The sequence below is a fragment of the Anser anser genome (genome assembly GCF_964211835.1).
Source record: "Anser anser genome assembly, chromosome: 3".
Lineage (NCBI taxonomy): Eukaryota > Metazoa > Chordata > Aves > Anseriformes > Anatidae > Anser > Anser anser.
This window is the reverse complement of record NC_139722.1, coordinates 11,469,908-11,493,484: the sequence shown is the minus strand read 5'-3', so window position 1 is coordinate 11,493,484 and position 23,577 is coordinate 11,469,908. Positions and strand designations below refer to the sequence as shown.

Below are 23,577 nucleotides of genomic sequence, written 5' to 3'. Positions count from 1 at the left end.
TATCCCAAAGATGCTGCTGCCTCCTAAATGTTTATATATACTCAGGAATTAAAGAATCATTCCCTGTCTGAAAAGGTGGGAAAAAAAGCTTCTACACATCCTTTCATGGAGTTTATAACTCTAGCAAGCAGCTTAAACTCTTTTAGTAAAATACTGCTCATAAATAATTAATGATTGGCTTCCTAAAGCCAATATTTTGCAGTAATTTTGAAAAAGATTGCTAGATAGGGTGGGAGAAAAAATGTATCAGGTCACAGTCTATCTGACCTAGAACTACATAAAATTGGGTAGCATTCAATTATGTTAAATGTCACAAATTCTGTTTATTTCAGCTAATTTGTCTTGTGGGAAAATATGTTTTCTGATGCATTCCAGAGTTCTTGCAATATTCATTTTACTGATTTTAGAATAGAGCTTTATGTATATGACCACCTGAGCCTCCTTCTAAACCTCCTTGGGAATCTCACTGTCAGATGCTACAAAAGTAAGAGAACACATGGTCTTATACAGGTCTTGGAATATCAGGTACATTTCCCAAATCCATCTGTGACACTAAAGCCTAGTTTACCCAAACATCCTTAGGCTGGGTAGTGACTTGCTTAATATATAATCAAACTGAATTTAGTGTGGTTCCACATGAGCATGGAGGAGAGTGTCAAACCCTCAGGATAACTGCACGAACTGCAAAAAACACCTAGTGCTCCAGGCAGAATTTTATGAATAAAATATAGAAAGTTTTGAGAACATAAGTAATCTATGAGCATTTTCATCCTATTTGCAAATATGATGAAGAAATTATATCATTTGACTTTGTAGGATTCTTCTTAAGAATCATCTAGCTTGTGTGCCTCCTGTACAGATGCATTTTTTAAAGAACATATGAGGTGGAAAGTGCTCTTTACGTGTAAGATACACTGTCAAACATGCTCCAAACCACAAATGTCAGATCTTGAACCAGATATGCATCTCTAATTCCCCAAAGGACTGTTAGTGGGGGAGGGATTGGACAACACTGGGTCAGGAGTTCTGTCTTGGCCCAGCATGCAAATAAATTCAAGCCATAAAGTTTGGATCCAAATTTCCCTGAAGTTAATTGGAGTTTGGATCAAATGTTCCATCTCTAATTATGACTCATATTAATAACATTGTGGAGTGTGATTTTTTTTCCAAAGTGCTCAGCATTGCTCTTACTCTGATCCCATTGAATTCTAGAGTAAAATTCTTATTTTTTCTGTGGGGAAAAAAGTCCACATTGGGAATTTATGATAATCTCCTCTCTTTCCTGCCTTTTTCTCTCCCTCGTTGTTTCCCTGCACCACCTCTCCCCCCACCCAAGTCAATGTGTTTAGCTCATTGTCCATAAAAATTTCAAGCCAGTGAAAATACCATCTGTTAAAAATTCCAGTTCTGTGTTTTTGATAAAAGGGAAAGCAGTTTCAGTACGCAGTTTCAGTGATGTTTCAGTGATGTTATGCTAGCTGAAAGGTGTAATGTTTGCAGCAACACTATTTGTATATAAATACATATAATGAGGAAGAGTCCTACTTACATAATACTAGGTAAGATCACATGCCTCAAAGTATTCAAACTGTTTCTCCAATAAATCTCATGAAATTACAAACGGGATTGGTTAAAAAAAAAAAAAAGAAAAAGAAAATTCTTCAAAATTGCTCTTGACTGAAAACTGGAGAGAGGGACTTACTGACACTTTTTTTTTTTCATAGAAAAGGACCCACAGAATTTTTTTGTTGTTGTTGTTGAAAAGGAAAGCAGAATAATTAGGCAAAGTTTTTTCATGTTTCACTTTTCAATGGAAAAGTCATGGCAGGGGTGGGGGTTTGTTCTTACTACCGTTGTGTTTGGGGAGGCTTGATTTTCTTTTTTTCTTTTTTTCTTTTTTTTTCTTTTTTTTTCTTTTTTTCTTTTTTTTCTTTTTTTTCTTTTTTTTTTTCTTTTTTTCTTTTTTTCCTTTTTTCTTTTTTTTTTTATGGAAAATATCCAATATTTCCAATCAGCTCAAGTTTCAAGTGCTGCCAGGAAATTTCATAGACTCTAAACCTATTAGATATTCCTTAGCTTATTTCTACATCTAAGTGAGTGTGAAGGTGTCTGTACACCTTCACCAAAAAACAAATGAAATTAAAAAAAAAAAAAGGTCCTGGTGGTTGTGAGCATGAGAAGAAATAATGTTGCTAAAGGCTGCATTTATGTTTCATAGGCATGTTGGCAGTGATTTTGAAGACAAGTATGTTGTGCTTTAACTGTTCCCAGGAGACCTCAGCTGATGTTCTCAGTGGCTTATATGGTATCATGGTGGAGGAAGGAACAAGCCGAACATGTAAGAAAATGGGATTTCTACAGTCTTCTTACATTCCTCTGATGCAGTGAGTGTATATGACTATACCTATATCTATCTGTATTTGTGTGTGTGCATGAGGGGGTAGTTGTTTAAAAGATGGCAAAGTGTAAGGAGGGGTGACCTTATCCTCCACCTCTGGGGTCTGTCTAGCAAACGTCTGAGGAAGGATGTGTAGGGAGGTGTACATGGGGTTTAATGCAATCCTTTTACACCCCCTTATCCTCCATCCTATCAATGGGAAAGCTGCACATGAGCTGAGGTAAACTCTTCGAGGCAAAATTTACGATGACATTTAAAATCAGTAAAGCTTGCTCTAGCCCTAAATGTTGAAGTATACATGCACACTTCATATAATCTGATCTCAAGCACCCACCGAATTGGAGGTTAAAAGTATTGTATACATTGCTACCAGTTACCACATCAACATTTCAGATATGTGCATGTGATTTAAGTGCAGATGACCTGGAGCTCGCTGATGCTATAACTTAAAAAGCAATTGCTGGCTAGAACAACAATGTGGGCATTATAACAATCTCACTTGAACTGCCATTAAGACATCTCCAGTGCACTGTTGTGCCACTAAAATGTAATTCCCGGTAGACAATAATCCTAGACCCCTAGACTGTGAATCACGGGCAGTAAACGACTGACAGGAAGGTTAACAATGGGCTCTGTGGGCAGTCTGACATTGTACAGGTGCGCATCATCACAGTAAAGTAATTAACAGGTACTTAAAGGAATGTACATTTAAGCTCAAAAAAACTGTTAAGAGACTTCCTAAGTGGGCTGCTATTCTTTTTTTTGTAAACCCCACTTGTATTTTATGACCAGGTAAAAGGACTGCAGAGCACAAAATCCAATCTAAAAGCAGATCTGCAATCATTAGCTCTCCTATCAGCGCTAGGCTGCTCCATCAACAGTACCATTTTATAACCCTGTGATATGCTCTTGACTAAGGATTTAAAGTGATTCAGCAATTGTCTGATTCCTATAAAGAAAGTAAGAAAGAAAAAATAAAAAGACATTTATCATTTTATCAAAAAAAAGCTAAGAAAAATAATTTTTCTTAGGAAAATACATTGTGTTGGTATTTATAGGAATGTGTTTATGTATAAATGCAAATATGCAAATATACATGTGTGTGCATATATATTCACACACATATGCAAGTCAGGAACTCCACCTGATATATATCTGCATGCCTTTTTTTTTTTTTTGGGGGGGGTAGTAATGGAGTTATTTGAGCAGTGAACTAAGACAAGTATGAAAGGAGACTCAAGAACTGAGGGTTGTAGGAGAGACTGCAATTTTATGTGCTGAACTAACTAGTAGTAATAGGAGCGGCTAGATTTCCCTCTGCATTTCCTCCTCCATTTCTTCCCTCTCCCCTCTAGTAAATCCATGTCTGGCATATATAGCAGATAAAGAGTTTTAAATGTACGACTTTATCCAAGGTTCTTTATAGGAGTAACAAGATCATCTGGTTAATAAATGCTTGATTCAATCCTCTGCCTACAAAACTCTGGCTAAAGACTTTCCAGGCATTAAAGAATTATTCCCAAAGCACTGGTTTTCTGCCTGCTTGGGTTGGCTAGTGCAGGTTAACAGCACTTTTCCTGGTGGATAGGTTTGGACCTGGTGGGAAAGTTTTGATGATCGAACTGGTAGCAAACCAGAAAGTCTTGATTAAAAACATGTTTCTCCACAAAATGACATTTGCATAATCATTTTAATATGTGGAAAAACAAAACAAGTTACAATGACATCACACTGTGGCTGGTTATAGGTCTTCATATTTTTGAGCAGTAAGGTGGGGTCATTTACCGGAAACAGTGCAGGTCCCTGGGTTTGGAGGATTACACTTTCACCCACAGTTCGTGTGTATGTTGGTAAATGTGATGAGGGCCCTGCTTTGCCCGTTGTACTTAAGGTGATACCTTTTGATTCAACACAGTGACATGCCCACAAAGGTCTTTCCACTGTTCACAGAATCACAGAATGGCAGAGGTGGGAAGGGACCTCGGGAGCTCACCTGGTCCAGCCCCTTCTCAGCTAGCATCCCCCAGAACAGGGTGCCCAGGACCATGCCTAGATGGCCTTTGAGGATCTCCAAGGAGGAGATTCCACAGCCTCTCTGGGTAATGTGTGCCAGTGCTCCATCACCCGCACAGCACAGAAGTGCTACCTGATGTTCAGAGACAATCTTTTGTGTTCCAATTTGTGCCCATTGCCTCTTGTCCTGGAACAGGGCACCACTGAAAAGTATTTGGCTCTGTCATCTTCGCACCCTTCCTTCAGGTATTTATAGACATTGATAAAATCTCCTCCTGAGTCTTCTCTTGTCCAGGCCGAAGAGTCCCAGCTCTCCCAGCCTCTCCTCAGGGAAGAGGTACTCCAATCCATTCATCATCTTTATGGCCCTACGTTGAATTCTTTCCAGTACATCCATGTCCCTCTTATACTGGTGAGCCCAGAAGTGAACACAGATTTAGAGGTTTAGTCTCTGCTTCCTTCTCATGGGTCTGTGGCTTTTCATGGTCTCTGCCCCTCTGACACTGAGAATACCTTTCCATACAGCAAAACCACATTGGTTCTCTTGCATCTGAGTATCCAAAGAGTATTCATCAAGTATCCAAAGAGAAGGATACTTGAACTCTTCCCCCTCTGGGACACAAAAGCACACTTGAAATACATATGCAGCAGAGGCTTCTGCGTTGCCACAACCTCACAGTGCTCCTGCTTTGATTTTTGGCATGGTAAAAATGCTTCTATGGAAAGTGTTTCAAACACTCTGGACTACTTCTTTTGCTGCTGTGGGAGTTAAACCCTGAGGAAATCTGGCACATTTATTTGGACATTTTTGCATTAATACTTTTACTTCAAAACAGTATTAACATGAGCATATGTTTGTTTTATAAAGTCTTAATATCATCCAAAAGAAAATGCTTTGGAACCATTACACAGATACATGTCACTGGTGTACTTTCCAAGCTCTCCGTGCACATTTCATGCTAAGCCTATGTATTCTATATGAGACTGTATTTTTGCCATCCATCTTGTACTATCTGATCTTTTCCCAACTGAGATTTTGATTTCATTTAATGTCATCTAACTCAGGAAATTTTTCGCTGAAGACAGAGTATTCCCTCTGCATATAAAAAAGCTAAACACTAATTTACCCTATTACATCCTCCTTAAGGGACTGAAAAACATTATTTGAAACCATTAAAATGTATTGCAATTTTTATTCAAAGTAGATACACTTATTTGTATTACAGGTCCAGATCTCCATCTGGAGTGGATTTCAATTCACCTACCTAAAGCTACCTAGAAGCTAAATATCTAAAGTAAACCTGGATTCCTTTCAGAGTCAGAGGAAAGATATTGTCTCTTACACTTTTTAGGATCCCATCTGAACGTAAGTATCAAAGATAGATGTGTATGTCATTCTGTAGAGGTGCCTGATTCCCCATAATATAACCGAAGCCTACATAATTAGTTTATACTAGTTGAACACTTTAGGCACCTAAAATCATGTCAAAAGAATTTCACCTTAAATATAAAGAGCTCCACTAAGGAGATTAATATAGCTGCTCTATATCAGCTAAGAATAGGATTCTAAGAAAAGTATTTTTTACTTCTTAATACATGTATGTGAACAAACTTTTTTTACTTCTTGATACTTGTATGTGAATAAGCAGTTTTACTGACTGATGACTAATCTTAAGAAATACACAGAAATGCAATATATACTATAATGTTATTATTTTATAGTCTAAACAACCTTTTGTTATCTTTTCCATTAAAGGAATTATATAAGTAATAAATTAAAATATTTCTGAATTGTCAGCATGCCTAACAGGTCCAAATTGAGCCTCATGGTTTGATGAGTTCAGGCCTTAGAGTCTTAATTTTTTTTGCTAATCAGGTAATTGATATCGTTTGAAATACTCTTTGAAGAGAAAAGGCATAGGGAAGGGGAAAGATAAAGGGAAGGGGAAGGGGAAAGGGAAAAGGAAAGGGAAAGGAGAAAAAGGAAAAGAAAAAAGAAAAAGGAAAAAGAAAAAGAAAAAGAAAAAGAAAAAGAAAAAGAAAAAGAAAAAGAAAAAGAAAAAGAAAAAGAAAAAGAAAAAGAAAAAGAAAAAGAAAAAGAAAAAGAAAGAAAAGAAAAAGAAAAAGAAAAAGAAAAAGAAAAAGAAAAAGAAAAAGAAAAAGAAAAAAAGCAAAAAGTAAAAGAAAAACTAAGGATGATACTAGTCACCACTAGTTTATTCGGAAGCAAAAAACGCTCAAAAAGGTGAAATCTGATCAAAATAAATAAATACTTGCAAACTTTCAGGGTATCACTTTCAGACAAAAATATTTCTAATGTGAATAAAGGACAAAGACCAAAGGCTTTAGAAGTTGCTATTCTTAAAAATAAATAAATAAATAAATCATGATTTATTTGATTTTTTTCCAACTTGAATGTCATGAACCAGACATACATAATTATATTATTTGTCTTATGCAAGTGAACAAGAATAAATTAAAACTGGACATGTTGCAACAGGGCTGTTGACATTATATACAAAGTCTGCTTATTGTCATAAGATACTCTTAACCTTTAAGCCAAAATCTTTCAAAACTATTAGTGTTAAATCTAGCAGCTGTTGTCAAATTTTTCCCTTTCTCTGCTTTATGCATTGTGCTTTATTTGAAATGTTTGTTATATTTGTGTATATAACTTTCTGCAAGCTGTCCCTTGAAAGCTCAAGGGATTAAATGAGTAGGTTGAGCCAGTTCAAAGGAACAAAAGTTAACAAATTAAAAGAAAACTTTCTAAAATGAATGTGTAAACCATTAAAATATTTAGCTGTATTTGCGTTGGATAGTTTCCCCTATATAAAACAATATGGATTGTTTAAATAAATGGGGTTAAGGGAAACTTGTTTCTACTGTAAAGTTTATTAAAGCTTTAGGAATGATGGCCTTGGTCTTTCAAATGCTTACGTGTTTAATTTAGGCATGGAGTAATCTCATCCTGGCAGTGCTAGCTAATCCTCACAGCTTTGTCTTCTAGCAAGACAAAGACGACATACAAAGTGGAAAACAAGGTAAAGGCATCCCCCACTGGGATGACTTGTGGTGAGGTGAAGCAAGGGATTGGAGCATCACTTCTCAGTATGATAAATTGGTTTAAATCTCACTGGCATGTCTAACAGCTGCTTTTTGTTCACGTTGAGTTTATAAATCAATCAGAGCCCCTTTCTGAAAGGGACAGCTGACGCTATTGGTGCCTCACCTAGAGGAAGCCACATGCAAGACAGTAGTTAGAATTAGCTTTATCACACAAAGGGGGTATGATTTTCTAAACTCAGGGTTGGGATTCAGTTACACTGACACAGATTTGTTTGTGAGAAGATTTCAAGAAGGAAGAAAAGCTACAACAACAAAAAGTGTCCAGAAGGGAAAGGTAAGCCAAAGGGAGTCCCAGAGACAGCAATAAGATTGTGTGCGCTCTGGTCACAGAGCTGGCTGAAGGATCCCCAGAAATGGGAGGAAAAGAAATGAAACATTTCTTTTTCTTTCTTTCTTTCCTTCTTTTCCTCTTTCCTTCCTTCTTTCTTTCTTTCTTTCTTTCTTTCTTTCTTTCTTTCTTTCTTTCTTTCTTAAAATCTTCACCTCATTTGCCCCATGATCTTTACTGTTCAGCTCAAGGGGACCAGATATTTCACTGCTTATGAATCCCACCTCAGGAACTGGACTCTATTCTTGTGCGTCCCTTCCAATCCAAGATCTAGAACCATAGAACACCTTGGGTTGGAAGGAACCTTAAAGATCATCCAGTTCCAACCCCCCTGCCATGGGCAGGGATGCCACCCACTAGATCAGGTTGCACAGGGCCTCATCCAACCTGGTCTTGAACACCTCCAGGAATGGGGCATCCACAGCTTCTCTGGGCATCCTCCTCCAATGCCTCAACACCACCTGAGTGAAGAATTTCATCCTAAACTCTAATCTAAATCTCTTCTCTTTTAGTTTTAAACCATTCCTCCTTGTCCTATCATTATCTACCCCAGCAAAAAGTTGCTCTCCATCTTTTTTATAAGCCCCCTTTAAGTACTGGAAAGCTGCAGTGAGGTCACCACGGAGCTTTCTCTTCTCCAGGCTGAACATTCCCAGCTCTTTTAGCCTTTCTTCATAGAAAAAAAAGGCTTCTCTTCTTCATATCGTATGATTCTATTCTATGAAACTTTTTTTTTTTTTTTTTTTTTTTATCTAACTGGGCAAGTCTGTGCACCACAGCCAATGTAGCTGGACCAGTGTAGTGTACCACAGCCAGTGCAGGTGAATTAGCACAGTGTGCCACCCGGGAAGAAAGTCCTGCCTCTCAGTAAATCACTACAGCATGCGTTTCAGTGGTGCAATGACATTTGTAGCAATAGGCCTGGTTGTGTATAAGTATCCAGCACTGTGCTCTAGCAAAAAATCTTGTATAAGGAAGTAGTCAAGAGAACCTGGCCTAGCCAACCAGCAAAAGAAAGAATCACAGAATCACAGAATTGAAGGGGTTGGAAGGGACCTCAAGAGATCATTGGGTCCAATCCCCCTGCCAAAACAGGTTCCTTAGAGCAGGTTGGCGTCCAGACGGGCCTTGAATATCTCCAGAGAAGGAGATTCCACAACCTCTGTGAGCAGCCTGTTCCAGTGCTCCGTCACCCTCACCGTGAGGAAGTTCTTTCGCATGTTGGTGCAGAACTTCCTGTGATCCATTTTGTGGCCACTGCCCCTTGTTCTATCCCCACAGACCACTGAAAAGAAGTTGGCCAAATCCCTCTGTCTCCCACACTTAAGATATTTGTAAACATTAATAAGATCCCCTCTCAATCTTCCTTTTTCAAGGCACAACAGACTCAGGACTCTCAGCCTTTCCTCACAGGGAAGATGCTCCAGGCCCTGTATCATCTTTGTGGCCTTCTGCTGGACTCTTTCCAAGACATCCCTGTCTTTTTTGTACCGGGGAGCCCAAAACTGGACACAGTACTCCAGGTGAGGCCTGACCAGGGCAGAGTAGAGGGGGAGGATCACCTCCCTTGACCTGCTGGTCACTCTCTTTTTAATGCATGCCAGAATAGTGAGATGAGTTGCTGAAAATGATACACAGCACAGAGGGAGCAAAAATGATGTTACACTAGGATCAAGATTTTGTAACATTTTTATTTTGCCTGGGAAATTGTCTCACTCAACATGAAGTAGGCAAGAAGGACCACACAGGCCGGGGTGGGGAGGGTAAGGGGGTGGGTTTTGGAAGCCAGGTGAGATCAGGGCAGAGAACCTGCCAAAGATGCAATAGAGGACCCATTTGTCCCTCCAGCATGGAGGTGAAAATACATAGAACTCAAGACATGCACAGCACCCTGAGAGTGCTCAGAGTCCTGCACAGTGTCCACTGCAGCTGCTGAAGCTGCATAGCATCACTTTCATTCTTTTCTCATAGGTCGCCTCTCTTTGCTGTTCTGAGGGCTTAGCAGGCAGCCCCTTGCTGTTAACAGCACTTCATTTTAATGGCCCATGTGCATCAGATGGTGAATGCTGTTGAGAAGCCATCCTTCAGGAGAAAAGAAGAAAAATGTACCCAGAATAATTTTTCATGACTATGTCCCACTAGCTGGGTTGTGCTCTGCTACACCAAAGATCCACACATGGAGAGGACCTTGGTCCGCAGATAGTTTCCCTTCTGCACCACAGGAAGCCACAGGAAGCTAGTGGCTTGTATTTTATTGTAATGATTTCTGCAGCTTTTGGATAGCCTCCTATTTAGAGAATGTGATATACACAGAGCAACTTCCGCTTGCCGATGGAGGCTGGGGGAGGAGGAGGCTGGGGAGCCCAACCAGTAGAATTTTGTAATATTTATTTGTTCAGATAATTTACAAAAGATTTACTAGAATAATCCCATGGAAAGATTCACTGTTCTTTGTCATAACATGGGCTGGAAGCTTAAGTTTGTTTGTAAAGCTCTAAAATGACTGTGGTCTGATGGAAGATATGTTATTTAACAAGCTTGCTGTTTAAAATGAAGGCCTTGTTTAGTGGCAATGAACATTATCACTTTGTATTAACTGAAGTTCAAGTTCAGCTATCTGGACACAGGCAAGATGCCTGCTTTCTGGTGTTTGAGAGGCAAAACTGGGGGATGAAATGCAGATCTGAACAGGAGATATAAGGAAATTGTTTACCTGGGTCAGAAAACAAAAAAGATATATTACAGAAAACATATGGTTGCTATTTAATTTATGCTTTATCATTTTTCATTCTGACATTAACATTGTTATGAGTGGGGTGAGAGCACTGTACATTGTACGATGTAATATAAAATGAGGGTTACCACTCCTTGCCAGAGGAAACGTGATTCAGAAACAATTTGGGGGCAATTGCAAGGTGATGTGGCACAGAGAACCAGAAGCTATTGAAACTTTAAACATCATTTCTGGACAATATAAGAGTTGCTGCAAAACGACTTGTAAAAACATGAAAACATTTCTTTCCTGACCCCAGAGAATTAGAAATCTTTAAATATCAGTTCAAACAATGCCTCTTAAAGGGCACCACACTTTTTCATTGCCAGCTACCATTATTTTTAACAGTTTGTTTAACATACTGCAATAAAGAAAGATTAATGGCCAAGATTTAACCCAAAAATGCAGTGGGCCACATTGAGCTCTGTTACATGCAGGCAACTCAGTGGTGAGGCATAAAGAAGGTATTTAAGTGAAAAATTTAGCCCCAAAACATTAACTTTTGAAAAACAAAGTAGGTGAATAAAATAGAAATTAAGTGTTTTGGGAGAAGAGACTAAAAGGCAAGAAAAAAAGAAAGATAAAGCATAAACAGTGCCTTATTACAGAATAAAAAAACTATAATGATAAAATCTTTAAGAACTACAGAACTGGTGAAAATATGCAATTATTATACCAAGAATTTTTTATTAATTTTTTTAAAGGCAAAAATATTCTCACAAAAATATTCTTACAAAAATATACAAGTATATTAATTTTGTATTTAATTAGCACAGGAATCAAAAATCACCTATAAGTTGTCTTCTAAAGACCTCTAGAACCATACCTAATTAAAAAAAAAAATCAGAAGAAAAACTGCTATAAATAATGGGATTCATCTCATCTAATTGTTGTCATTTAAAATTGTATCACCTCTGTTAAGATATTTGTCTACTGAAAATGGAGAGTGCACAGGAACTTCCTAAAAGTAAAATTTCCCTATTTCTAAAGGATGAAAACTATTCTGGAGGATAATTACGTGAAGTCAGACACCTCATTGCAAATCTTCAGTGAGATTAAATTTTGACTTTTAGTAGTCCGACTTGAGATCAGACAGTGTCAAGGGTCTGTCTCCGTGTCATAATGATTAACCCTTGCCCTAAGCCATGTCCATACCAAAGCCATGAACAGAGCTTGAATGCTACATGCTCTGCCCAATATATTTATGGAAAGAAGTTCATACTGGACTGGTGATTTTTAAGAATATAAGTCTTGTCACCTGCAGATGCAGAATGAGAAATCCCACTGAGCTAAACCCAGGCACCTAGTTGTATAGGACCAGAAACCAAAGGTTCTTAAAGGTATACTAGGCATATGTGCAATTTGAAATCATATGTTTAAGTTGGGCAAACTTCTGCCCAGCTTTTTGGGGTATTTTTACTACATTTTTTTTTTCCTACCAAAATTCATTAAATCAGTCCCTAAAGTGTCATATTGTCAAAGTATGACAGATCTTTCTGTGACTTCTAGCGTTATAATTTTTAACATACACTGAAAATCATTGTTGGGAAGAAAAGAATTTTCTGATTTCTGAAAAAAACAAAACAAAAAAAAAACAACAGACTGAGATTTGAAGATTTTCTGCTCTGCACCGGTGTAAAACCAAGACCTGGTGTTTACTGTCACAATGAATAAGAGGTCTTCATCAAAATACATCTCATGGCAGTAGACCTTCTGCATCCTAAGATAATATCCAAAATGTTAAATTGTAAGTTATTTTGATGTTTCATTTTGTTGCTGGACAACTGGGGGGAAAAAAAAAAAAAAAAGAAATAATCTTTTCAAATCTCTAATCCTATTCTTGTTGTGAAAAGTCCAGATTTTTTGTATCAACATTTTCTGATGGCAAAACTATGCAAAGCATTTCAGGATACCCTTCTGAGTTTTCTTTTTAATCCCTGTGGCTCAAAACATACTTCTAATATCAATGCTATGAGTTTTACAAAATAAGATGGAATTGGAACTCCAAGAAAAGCAAATTAAATTGTATTCAGCTAATGTTAGGATCATGAAAATATTAAAAACCAAGTAAGAGTCCTGATTACTTTTCAGTAAGCAAACAAAACCTTGTTTAATACAGTTGACAGCTTTAGTTTTCATTAATAGGACCATCAAATTTAAAGGGTAAAAAATATATTTTTTTATTTTTAAAATGAATGATTTTATTATTTTTTCATTTATAAACAGAAAATATTAGAGGTTATGTGACTGATAAATAGTGTGCATGTCCATCTATATATAGATATATAATCTACATATGTAGTAAGCACATTGTAAATACATATGTAAGTACATATGTATTAAGCACACAAACGCATGAAGTTACACACCAAAGTGGGTAGCTTTTCTACTGTGTTTTCTCATATTTTCTAGACTCCAGGCTATCAGAGTATTTTTGCTTTCAGAACTTCTGTTCACTATGAAAATACTGCAAGCTGAATTAGAGAGATGTATCTCGGTACTCTTGAAGTACGCTGGACATTTATGGGCTGTTAGCTTGATGCTCACAGTCATCGTGACCAGTTAGATCCACTGTGTACATCCTTTTGGGAACAAAGCTAGTGCAGAAAATGCAAAATTAGCTGCTTTTATTTATTATTTTTATTTTTTATTATTATTTTATTTTTATTTATTTTTATTATTATTTTTTTGTGTGTGCTTTTTTTTTTATTTTCATTTGAAACTGAGCTAGCAATATGAGTTCCTGTCTGACTTAGTTTTTAGCTTAAGTAGTTTAACAATGAACACTGAAATTCTATTCTACTTGATTTCAGCATGTTTGAATATGAGTAACATTGTTGTTATTTTTATCTTCATATGGACATTATAAATTCAGATGATTACAAAGACCTTAAAGTTTTTTACAGATGAACTAATGAACTGATCTCAGTAAACCTAATGGCAGAAGTGACTACAGTATTGGTTTAGTAAACATGTTATAGTCATCACCCTTAACATTATGTAACAGCTATAAATAATGTCTGAAGAGTCTATACATGAGTAGTAACCCTTTTAGTAAATTGTAAATCATTTCGTAGTGGTTATTATAGAATGAATAGATCAATAACACCTACTAATGTGCTTGTAACCACCCATAACAAATGCTACTAAAGTATGTAATATGCTTCTAATATCTAGTATTCAATTACTAACCTCTGTAGAAACCATTTATATTGAAACATTAATATAATGTTTCATTACTATATTAAAGTAGTGATTTACTTTGTCATACTTACACAGTTAATTTACTATATAAATCTTGTGTCTGATCCTACAGTCCACATTATAAAATTATGCTCTGAGAAGTCATAAAAGAAGTTAGCTGGAGAAACAATTGTTGAGTTGTGTGTCCTATTTTTTACCAGAAATGTTTCACTCAAATTACTCAATAAGATGACATTTTACTCAGTAAGATGACATTTTACTCAGTAAGATGACATTTTTAGAGATTTAGTGGGAAAATATCCTAAAAGTTATGAACTCCTTCAGAAAAACAAACAAACAAAAAAACCCTCTCCTTCAGAAACAGATGAACCCAATGTCGTGGGTTTTTTTTTTTTTTTGTTTGTTTGTTTGCTTGTTTTTTGGGGGGTGAGGTGGGGGGGGTTGGTTTTGTTGTTTGTTTGTTTGTTTGTTTTGTTTTGTTCTCCTTGTACACTGGAGAAGCTGGAGTCCTTGTTTTGTTTCATAGCCGATTTGAACTGCCATCAAGTCAATAGTATGCAACTGGCCAATAGGTATTTAGAGGAGAATGTGACCTCTTTAGAGCGAGGGAGTCTGTAGACAGAGAAACTTGCAAAATCAGGCAAAACTGATGAATAATAACAAAATGGAAATAGGCTGGCAACTTCAAATACACCTGCAAATCCTTAATATATTCACCAGAGATCTAAACTGGCAATCTGAAAAGTGGCTGCATAAGTAAGAAATTACGTCTGTGACTGTGAAGTCACAATGTGCTTCTGGAGGCATATTTGATGCCCATTTTTCTTCACATCTTTAACTTAAACATTGGCATCTGGTGCCTTCCATGATGTTTCACAGTTAAGCAAATCAGTCCATTCTGGCAAAGCAATTCAGAAGTGGGTCATCTATTTCTTACTTCCCTCTCCTCCATATACCCAGCAAAACTGAAAGTTATAGAATTATCTAGCATATAAATTACTCTAATTCAGCTTTCCACTGAAGTATTTTGAAGCACATCCATAATCTTTTGTATCAACAGAAGCAGGGTCCTTAGCCTCCTCATGTGGCTCTGTAACCTCAGACTACTGAGTTGCTCTAGCCTTTTCTCTGTGACCCAGAGACTGACTAAAATCTTTGCATAGCAGGAAAATGCCACTTCAGAAGGGTCTATAACCCCTTGACTGAGGCGCCTCCACAGGAGATGAAGAAAACATGTAGTTCAAGTCCTGTTAGAACTCAAGAAAATGTCTGATTTTGGCTTCAATTCAAAAAATTCCCCCTAGGTCCCGGGAGAAGCTGGGAAGAGAAATGAAAGAAAGGAAAAACAGAGATTTATAATTTTAAAATTAGGACTCAAAAGGGACAATTATGAAGCATTTTTATCATTTGGAAATTCCCACTATTTAGAACTGTAGGAAATGTTGTCCACTATGTTATTTGTTTGATTTCTGCAATTGATTAAATACCATCCGGGGAAGATGACAACCAGAAGTACAGTAGCAAATAATAATGATATGATAAATTAAACACAATTTTTAGAAACTTAAAAAATGAAACCAAATAAAGTTTGTTTTCACTGTTGTGTAACTCTGATTTACCAAATTGTCAGTTTCTACATATCTTTCTTCTTGAAGACCAATAAAAAGCCCAACTGATTTAAACTAGGTTATTAAACATTTGTATGTTTTTGGATTTGAATACATTAACATAATAGAATAATGGATTGTAAGTAGTTCATCAGTAAATAATCCACAATTATGGAGTTTGCAGACTGATTGAAAATAAATAGCAGCATATTGTATAATTAAGACATAATCAAATGTCTTTCTATATACAAATGATAAAGTGTCCCCTTGGGCCATGGCCATGTGCTGAGGGTTTTATTTAGTTCAATAGCAAAAGCCTTTCTGTGCCAAGTTTACACAAAAGAAAAGTTAGTGAATTGCTAGGAATAAAGTTGACTATCTCTCCGTACAGTGTAATAATTAGAGCCAGCATTACTCCGTGCATATTTTGGATAGAAGCTTTTACAGCATCTAGCAAGATTAACCCCCAGTTGCATTCAGCAGTAGTGTTCCCTGGCTAAAGAAATACTATATTTTGATTTGTATGCAAAGCCATCAATCCTTCATTTTAATTTCAGTCTATATTCCATTATTAATACAATTTGACTTCAGCTTCAAGTAAAGAAAACTGAATTTTCTGTATTTTAATATCATCTCAAAAATGATGGGTTTCAGACTCTGAGCAGAACTCAGTGCAACTCCCAAATTCTGTCTGAACATTTCAAGTGATGGGTTTTGGACATGTAAGAGATATACAGCTCAGCTTCAGCTTTTCTGTTTACAAGGCTAGAAGATGGACAAGAATATTTTAAAACAGGAATCATTGTTTTCTAGCACAGCCTTCCAAAGTCATATGGTGGAAGGAAAGAGTTGATTACCTTTCTCCTGAAAGGAGATGATTTACATTTAAGAGGAAGAAAGATTTAGCAGAACATTTCAAAAGGCTAGCAAATTCTAAAATAGGGAAACAGTGTATTAGTGTGCAGGATATGGGTCTGAAAATATCTTGTTTCAAAAGGGCTTTAGATGCAATTAGGTGAATGTCATTTAATTCTGCAGTATCTGGAGTTTAACTTGAAGAGGGATAAACAAGGAGCTTGTTATTTATGTTGTTGCAGGCAGCACCACTACCTGGTATTGGATCTGTTTAATACCCTTTGGTTACTCTTTTCCATGCCATGTGTTCAGACCTTGGTATCTATCAGATACCAACAACACTGCTCAGAATTCAATACTACTTTCTAAATTATAAACAGCCCATAGCTCTAAAAAATTAGTCCTAGGAATTATGAAGCTGCAGGTGGGCTAGCAAGGATCTGACCTCCTGTATAATTTACAACCATTGATTGTTACTTTAAGAACTCAAAGAAGTGGATTGAGTTTGTTAATACCTTGAATGGTGCTGGGAATCATAGTCTCTCTGGGGTTGTTAGCTTCAATTGGAAAGCCACCATCTCAAGAAAGAGAAGCTTGGGACAACTCTTAGGGTCTTGAGTAGTACTCTTAATATAGCACTACATTATACTGCTTCACAGTCACTTCTCTGCTTAGATGCTGCTGCCTGTGGTCTCAACTTTTACAAATCACAGCACAATTCTGGAAACCATTTCAGTAAGGGAGAGGAGCCAAACTTACTCTCCCAAATTGACCCCTTTGCAAGAACAGCATGGTCCTGGTTTTTCATTCAACTCTCCTGCTTTGTGCTATGAATCTCTACAATCTCCCTAACTAATTAATGCATAGCATTGAACCCTATGGTCCTTATTGGCTTCTTGAAGTTCAACTACTTTCTCACCTTTCAATAGCATAAAACTTATGTCTGGGATTTCAGCTCTAGTTTTGGACCAAAGGGAGCTGGTCGAAACTTTTTCAGTTCTCATAGTTCTTATACAGCTCTCTAGGGAAATGCATGTCCCATATAAAGTTGTTCTTTTATCAGACAGTTAATTTCACTGAAACAATTCATTTTAATGAAGTGACCCAGACCTCTATTTATGTCTGTCTTTAAATGGTTATAAAAAATTAAACATATTGAATCCTTCTGTTGAAGTCAAAACTTTGAAACAGGTAGCATCTCATCTTGTGTGCTATCATCTTGTGTGCTGTCAAGTAATGTTCATGACCACATGAATAAGTAACTTACTTGGAGGGAAGCCAGATCAGAGCTAGAAAATTAGGCATAGGCTACTCTGAGGTAAGTGACTATGTGGATTTTGTTCTGCTGCAGTTAAAGTGATCTCACTTGTCCCCTAATAAAAGTTCATGAGAGGTTGAAATATAAATATTACAGAGCAGCTGCTGTGAGTTTAATCCATGTTCCATTAATGAAGGTATTTTACTCTCAGTGCTGGATCAGAATCTGACGTATTGTTTTCTTGCATTTCATGCTGTACACCTGCAAGACTTTTGGTGATATGCATTAGATAAACTGTTTTCTGAAACTAATTTTGGAATATTTATACATTTGTAAAATAAGGGGAAATGTAGAAAAACAAACTACTAGATTGTGCTTTGCCTATACACTGGAAGGGAAAGGCTTTGCAAGCAGAGTATAAATATACTACCATGCTTAAAAGAAACAAAGCATAAGACACGGTACTATATGAGACAGGAAGGCACACAGTCTAAGAAACAACAACTTAGCCAAGACTTTCTTTCATCTCCTTTAAATGCTGCAAATACTTATCGTTCCAACTCAACTATTTACTTCCTAAGGTGCTGAGCAATACTTAGTCTAATTTGAATGAGTACTTGTAAGACCACCACAGAAATCTTTCTCTTAATACAAATCCTAAAAATAAAGTAAAGTAGAAGTTCTTCTTAATATTGGAAGAGGGAGTCCAGATAGGGGGAATCAGTTATCACAGTTTAATTTGCAGAATAAGCCAAAAAATAAATTAAAAAAAAAAAAAAGATAAATGAGAAATAGTCCCATTATGTTATTATTCTGTTACCTAAGAAACTATCTTCAAAACAGAAGCCCTCATAAATACTCTGGAGATGCATCAGACACTTTTCCCTGCTGTACGACATTGTGTATATGGTTTGGCAGGAGTTCATCGTGTAGAAGATAAACTAGCACATAGTGCCAGGATTCTATTACTCTTGACCCTGACCTTTGGCTGCATGCTGTTTCCAGTTGCACTCCATCTTTAAAAAAAAAAAAAAAAAAAGAAGAAAAAGAAAGCGACCAATTTTTTTCCCTTTCTTTTAACTTCAGTTTTTAAACTTCACCGTAATCTACCCTTCGTCTGATATATATTTGAAAAACAAGTTTTCTGAACTTTCTTCTCTCTCTCTCCTTTTTTTTTTGTTTTGTTTTGTTTTGGTAAAACTTCTGTTTTTCATTCCTTAAAACCAGCAGTAGTGCTTCTGCCAAAGTTGGCTTTCCCATTCAGATTTCTCCTCCTTATTTTTTTTTTTTTTTTTTGTCTCTAAGCCCTAACTAGCTCAATAATGTGGAATAGGATAACGTATTCTAACCACAGAGAAAATACATTCTTGGAAATGGTTTGTTTTTCTATGCTATGTTTACTATTCTCTGAACCCAAGATATCCATTTATTGTAACCAACTGAAGCTGTTAGTAGTAAAGACATGGGAAAGGAGATGTTATTTTCATTCATATAGAACCATTGTTCAGAGCTGCCAACTCTGTACAGAAGGGTATGGAACCACCTAGGGCATGCTGCAGTTTTAAGATACGTTTGGTTCCTATAGACTAGCAATTTCTATGACAAACCCGAAAGTACTTCATATGGATGTGATAATTTGCAAAGCATTTCAATACACTGTTACAATGTAAGTACTTGGTAAACTACAGAGATTAGGTTAGTCCACAGGAAAGCAGAGGGATATTCTTGAGAGTTTATAGGGCCTTCTTCGGTTTTCGTTGTTCAGGCAAAACTCCCAGTGAAGTCACTGGGAATTCTGTTTGTATTAAGCAGGACAAAATTAGGTCTCTGTTTTCCCAGTAGGGATCAGGCTAACTGCCATGGATGAAAATGTTTTCAAATAGAAAGCAAAATAAACTTTTTTTTTTTTTTTTTTTAACCATCTCTGCTGTGTGGAGTGAACTTAAAAAAAAATAAATTAATCCTGGTATATCCAATGACTTCATTTTGTGAACACTACAGTAATCTGAGCATACTCATCTGTTTGTGCAACATTAAATAAAAAATAAATAAATTAATACAATACTCTCAGACATTATTTTTTTAAAAGATACGTGAGGGATAATCAATGGAACTTCACAGAAATGCTATACTTACAGGAATGGAGAAATTAGAAACCCAGTGTATCACAGTCAGATAAAAATCTCAGATTCATTATAGACAATAAATATGTGATGCAATGCAGCTTTCCTAAACGTTTAGTTTACTTTAGAAACAGAAAATGTTAACACAGTAATTATAAACTGTTAATACTGAATTGTATTTAGGCCAGAACTGCAAATGATATAAACAAACTGTTGTTCCAACAAATTTCTTCTTTAATAAACTCTTCTATTTTACCTATATTTACTAGAAGTTGTGGTACATTAAAAAGGAATAAGTTGAAAGCACGAAGGAAATATAGCCCCAAAATACTGAGATTCACCAGAAGTCCTAAATATTGATTGACTGATTAGTTAAGCTGTAGGATTTCTGCATATTATGCTTTATGACTCCAGAAGCCATGTTTGCCTGAAAGTTCTGCCTCCCTATAAGATGGGCTATAAAAATTATTACTAATCTTGTGATAAGAAGTAATTGAAATACAGAAAAGATGCAGAAAAGGATAGATATAAAAGCCTACAGAAGCAGTGCTTTGCAAAGCTGAAGTGAATGAATAACTTTATAGACAGACAACATCAACTGAAAGAGCTGTCCCACAGTAACCTTATTGACCTTAGATACTTGACAGTGGATTGCATACGAACCTAAATTTAAATTTGGTTTTAATAGAAAGTTAACAGAAGGCTTAAGAATCTGTATTAGCAGCGACTTTCCTCTGAAAAATAAGAAGCTGAGAAACGTTGCCATGATTTTATTTAATGCTGACCCAAAATGTAGTTAATGGAAATATTTGTGTTTAAACCTCATATTTCATATTTATAAAGCTTATTCTGTAGGAAAGTTTTTTAAAGTGAAGACTTTGGGAAGCTACTTGATCCTCTCAGCTTGGTACCCATGACTAGGTAAATATATACAGAAGTAAGGTAAACAGTATCTAGGTGCATTTGTCGGCCTGGGAGCCAGATAACACAGTCTGACCCCATCCACACTAATAAAAGTGTGGCTGCTTACAACACCCCCCCGACACACATACACAGTCTGGTCCTTGGTATGTGCCAAACAGGTAGAGCTGTTGGACTCAGTGATCTTCATAGGTCCCTTCCAACTGGAACTATTCTATTCTATTCTATTCTATTCTATTCTATTCTATTCTATTCTATTCTATTCTATTCTATTCTATTCTATTCTATTCTATTCTATTCTATTCCATTCCATTCCATTCCATTCCATTCCATTCCATTCCATTCAGCATGAGTGAAAAGTGTATCAGGGAATAAACTAACAGTTTAAACATTTGGATAATGTTGACCTTGTCCACTTTATTTTTTGCTTTTAGTCAAAGATTCTGGCTCCAAGCCATTTTACATACTCATTTTAAAAATGTGAAACCTCACAATTTCTACCTATAATTTTCTAGATATATACAAAATAACATTAGAGGACATAAACATAGGTATGTTTTACTGTGCATTTGGAGATACCTAAAAGAAACCCACTCTAGAGTAATTCTGAATTTTATGAATAAACTACTTTCCCAGAAAAAAAAAATATATATATATGTTATATATATAGACTATATATAGAGAGACTATTATATATTATATAGACTATATATATAATATATCTATAGTCTTGTTAAAATCTTATCTCAAAAACAAAAAGGCAAAGAATTTTAACCAAGGTTTTAGGTAGGCATCTTGAAACATATCGAATTTAGAATGAAGTAGGCTGAAGGCGCATATAATGTGTCAGTCTGTGTGGTCTTCCAGTGTTGAGCTCTTCAGGATTGTGGGGATTACCTAGAAGAATCCATTTTTATCAGTGTTTGAAGTAGCATTGAGAATGGACAGTAAAGTTCAAAGAAAAGCTCCAGAATGGAATAAGATTTTTCCTGACAGAAGACAGATCTACATATTCACACTAACTAGTATATTGTAATGTGGAAGGAAGTATGTGAAAACCCAATCTATTATTCTTTTAAATTAAAACCTGAGATTTCCTGTTGCTCCTGATAGCACTTTTTTTCCTCATTTAAGTCTCGTGACTGGTTAAATTAATTTAAATTTATACTGCTATGAAAGGACCTTTCTGTTTCTTCCCCAATGATGTGGTCCTGTCCTCTTCCTTCTGCTTTGCAGTATGTGATTACTAGGCTTAGACAGCTCATCCAGCAGTCTCTGTAGTCCCATGTATAACAGAACATTCAAAAGGAATCAGCACATCATAAAGCTAGAAAGTACGACCATTTCAGAAAAAAAAAAAAAAATGACAACACTGGATTTGCATAATCCAGAAAAGAGAAAATTAGGTTAGGAAGTATATTAACTGTATTCAAATCTAATACAGACTGTTACAAAGAAGAAATCTCTTCTGTGTGTCAATGGATAGGACAAGAAATAATGGTCTTATATTGCTGCAAAAGTTAAAGTTAAGAGTTAGGAAAAACGATCCTATGGTCGAGATAGTGAAGGACTGGAACACATTGCTTAAGGAGAGTGTAGAATTACCATCATTACAAGTCTTAAAAACAGCTGTTTTTCTAACAGCTGTCCACAATGTCCTTAGCAGAGCTGATTCTGCCTTGGGGCAATGAAATGTACCATATGACCTCTCAAAATCCCTTTTCAATTCCATTTTCTCTGATTGCATGACTGGATTCAACAAGTTGTTAATCCATGCCCTGTCACATTTCATCATAAGTAGAAGTTAAAGGAGAAAGAGTGACCATCCAAAAGAAATATTTTCTGTTTTCTATGCAATCTAAATCTGAATTTTTCTGATTTCTTCACCACAGTGCCTGAGTGGGAGAAGACAGACTGAGTCATCCTATGCAAGAGTGAGTTGTGCCCCTGGCAGGAACTGTGCCTTTCAGGGAGTTTCAGATTATTTTATGCTTCAGTTTCCTTCCTTCTAATGAGTATAATTATTTGTCAGTACTAATGATTGTGATTCTCTGGATGGAAGCCATTGCAGAAGTAGTACACCAGTACTGTTCTCACATATTGACAGAATTCTACCCCAGAAGCAGTAAGTGAAGATGGCAACTGAACTCAAATACTTAAGGTAGGCAAAAAATATCTTCCTTTAGAAGCTTTCCAAAGAACTTATCAAACAACTGTCTCCTCTGGCAAGGCAGGGAATTTAAGTTATTTCAGAAGCACTGTTTCCTGAGAACTTCAACTATAATAATAAATTAAGAATGCCAAGGACTGCTCTTTGGCCTCAGAGTCAAATGCCCAAACCTGGTTCCATTCATGCTATTAAACTACTTTGCCCACTAAAACACCATCGGGAAGAGTCCATACTAAGTCCTGAGTTGTGCCAGAAGTTGTTCAGGAATGTGTTGATTGACCGTGTGGGGAAACAAGAAAAATTTAAAAAATAAAATAAAATAACGATGATCAGAGAGAATTTAACAGTGTAGCTGCTGAATTCTGAGTGGCTGGAAATATCCCCTAATCCTAGTTAATTTACTAGTGTGGAGGTTACACAGTGGTTAAAAATGCAATGTAAATTGTATATCTAGATTGAATCTCACCAGAAAGTACGTTAAGTAGATAGAGAATTGCAGTATATATATTATATATATATATATATAAAATACCTTTTCCTTCATTGTCATTCTTACTGGCACAAGAACTGCAGCTGCCTATGTTTGGACAAGTTTCACAGTTTTGGTGAAATAGAAGAAATTCCTTATAGCTTTCAAGGAGAGGCTCATAATCCTGCAGCTGAAGGAGAGTACACCTCAGTGATAAGTGACGTGGCTTTGCATGGGGAAGCTAAGTACATAGGGAGGAAGGTTGTAAGGAGGCTGATAAATTCCTGCAGATGCAGCTGTAAAGATAATCTTGGTCCAGTTAAAAAAAT

General features: G+C 36.3%; 1 long non-coding RNA gene across 7 annotated transcripts in view; it reads left to right on the top strand.

Moving 5' to 3' along the window:
- Positions 1–23,577, top strand: part of LOC310897804 — a 48,118-nt gene that overhangs the window by 16,966 nt on the left and 7,575 nt on the right. For 3 of the 7 annotated variants that reach the window (XR_014582596.1, XR_014582599.1, XR_014582600.1), the window contains exons 2-6: positions 2,272–2,384; positions 5,638–5,777; positions 9,245–9,391; positions 22,502–22,543; positions 22,642–22,770. This is a non-coding gene — a long non-coding RNA (uncharacterized lncRNA). Of the gene's footprint in view, positions 1–2,271; positions 2,385–5,637; positions 5,778–9,244; positions 9,392–9,839; positions 14,220–22,501; positions 22,544–22,641; positions 22,771–23,577 lie in introns of those variants that run through there. The other 4 variants (XR_014582595.1, XR_014582598.1, XR_014582597.1 and 1 more) reach the window with 3 other exon arrangements.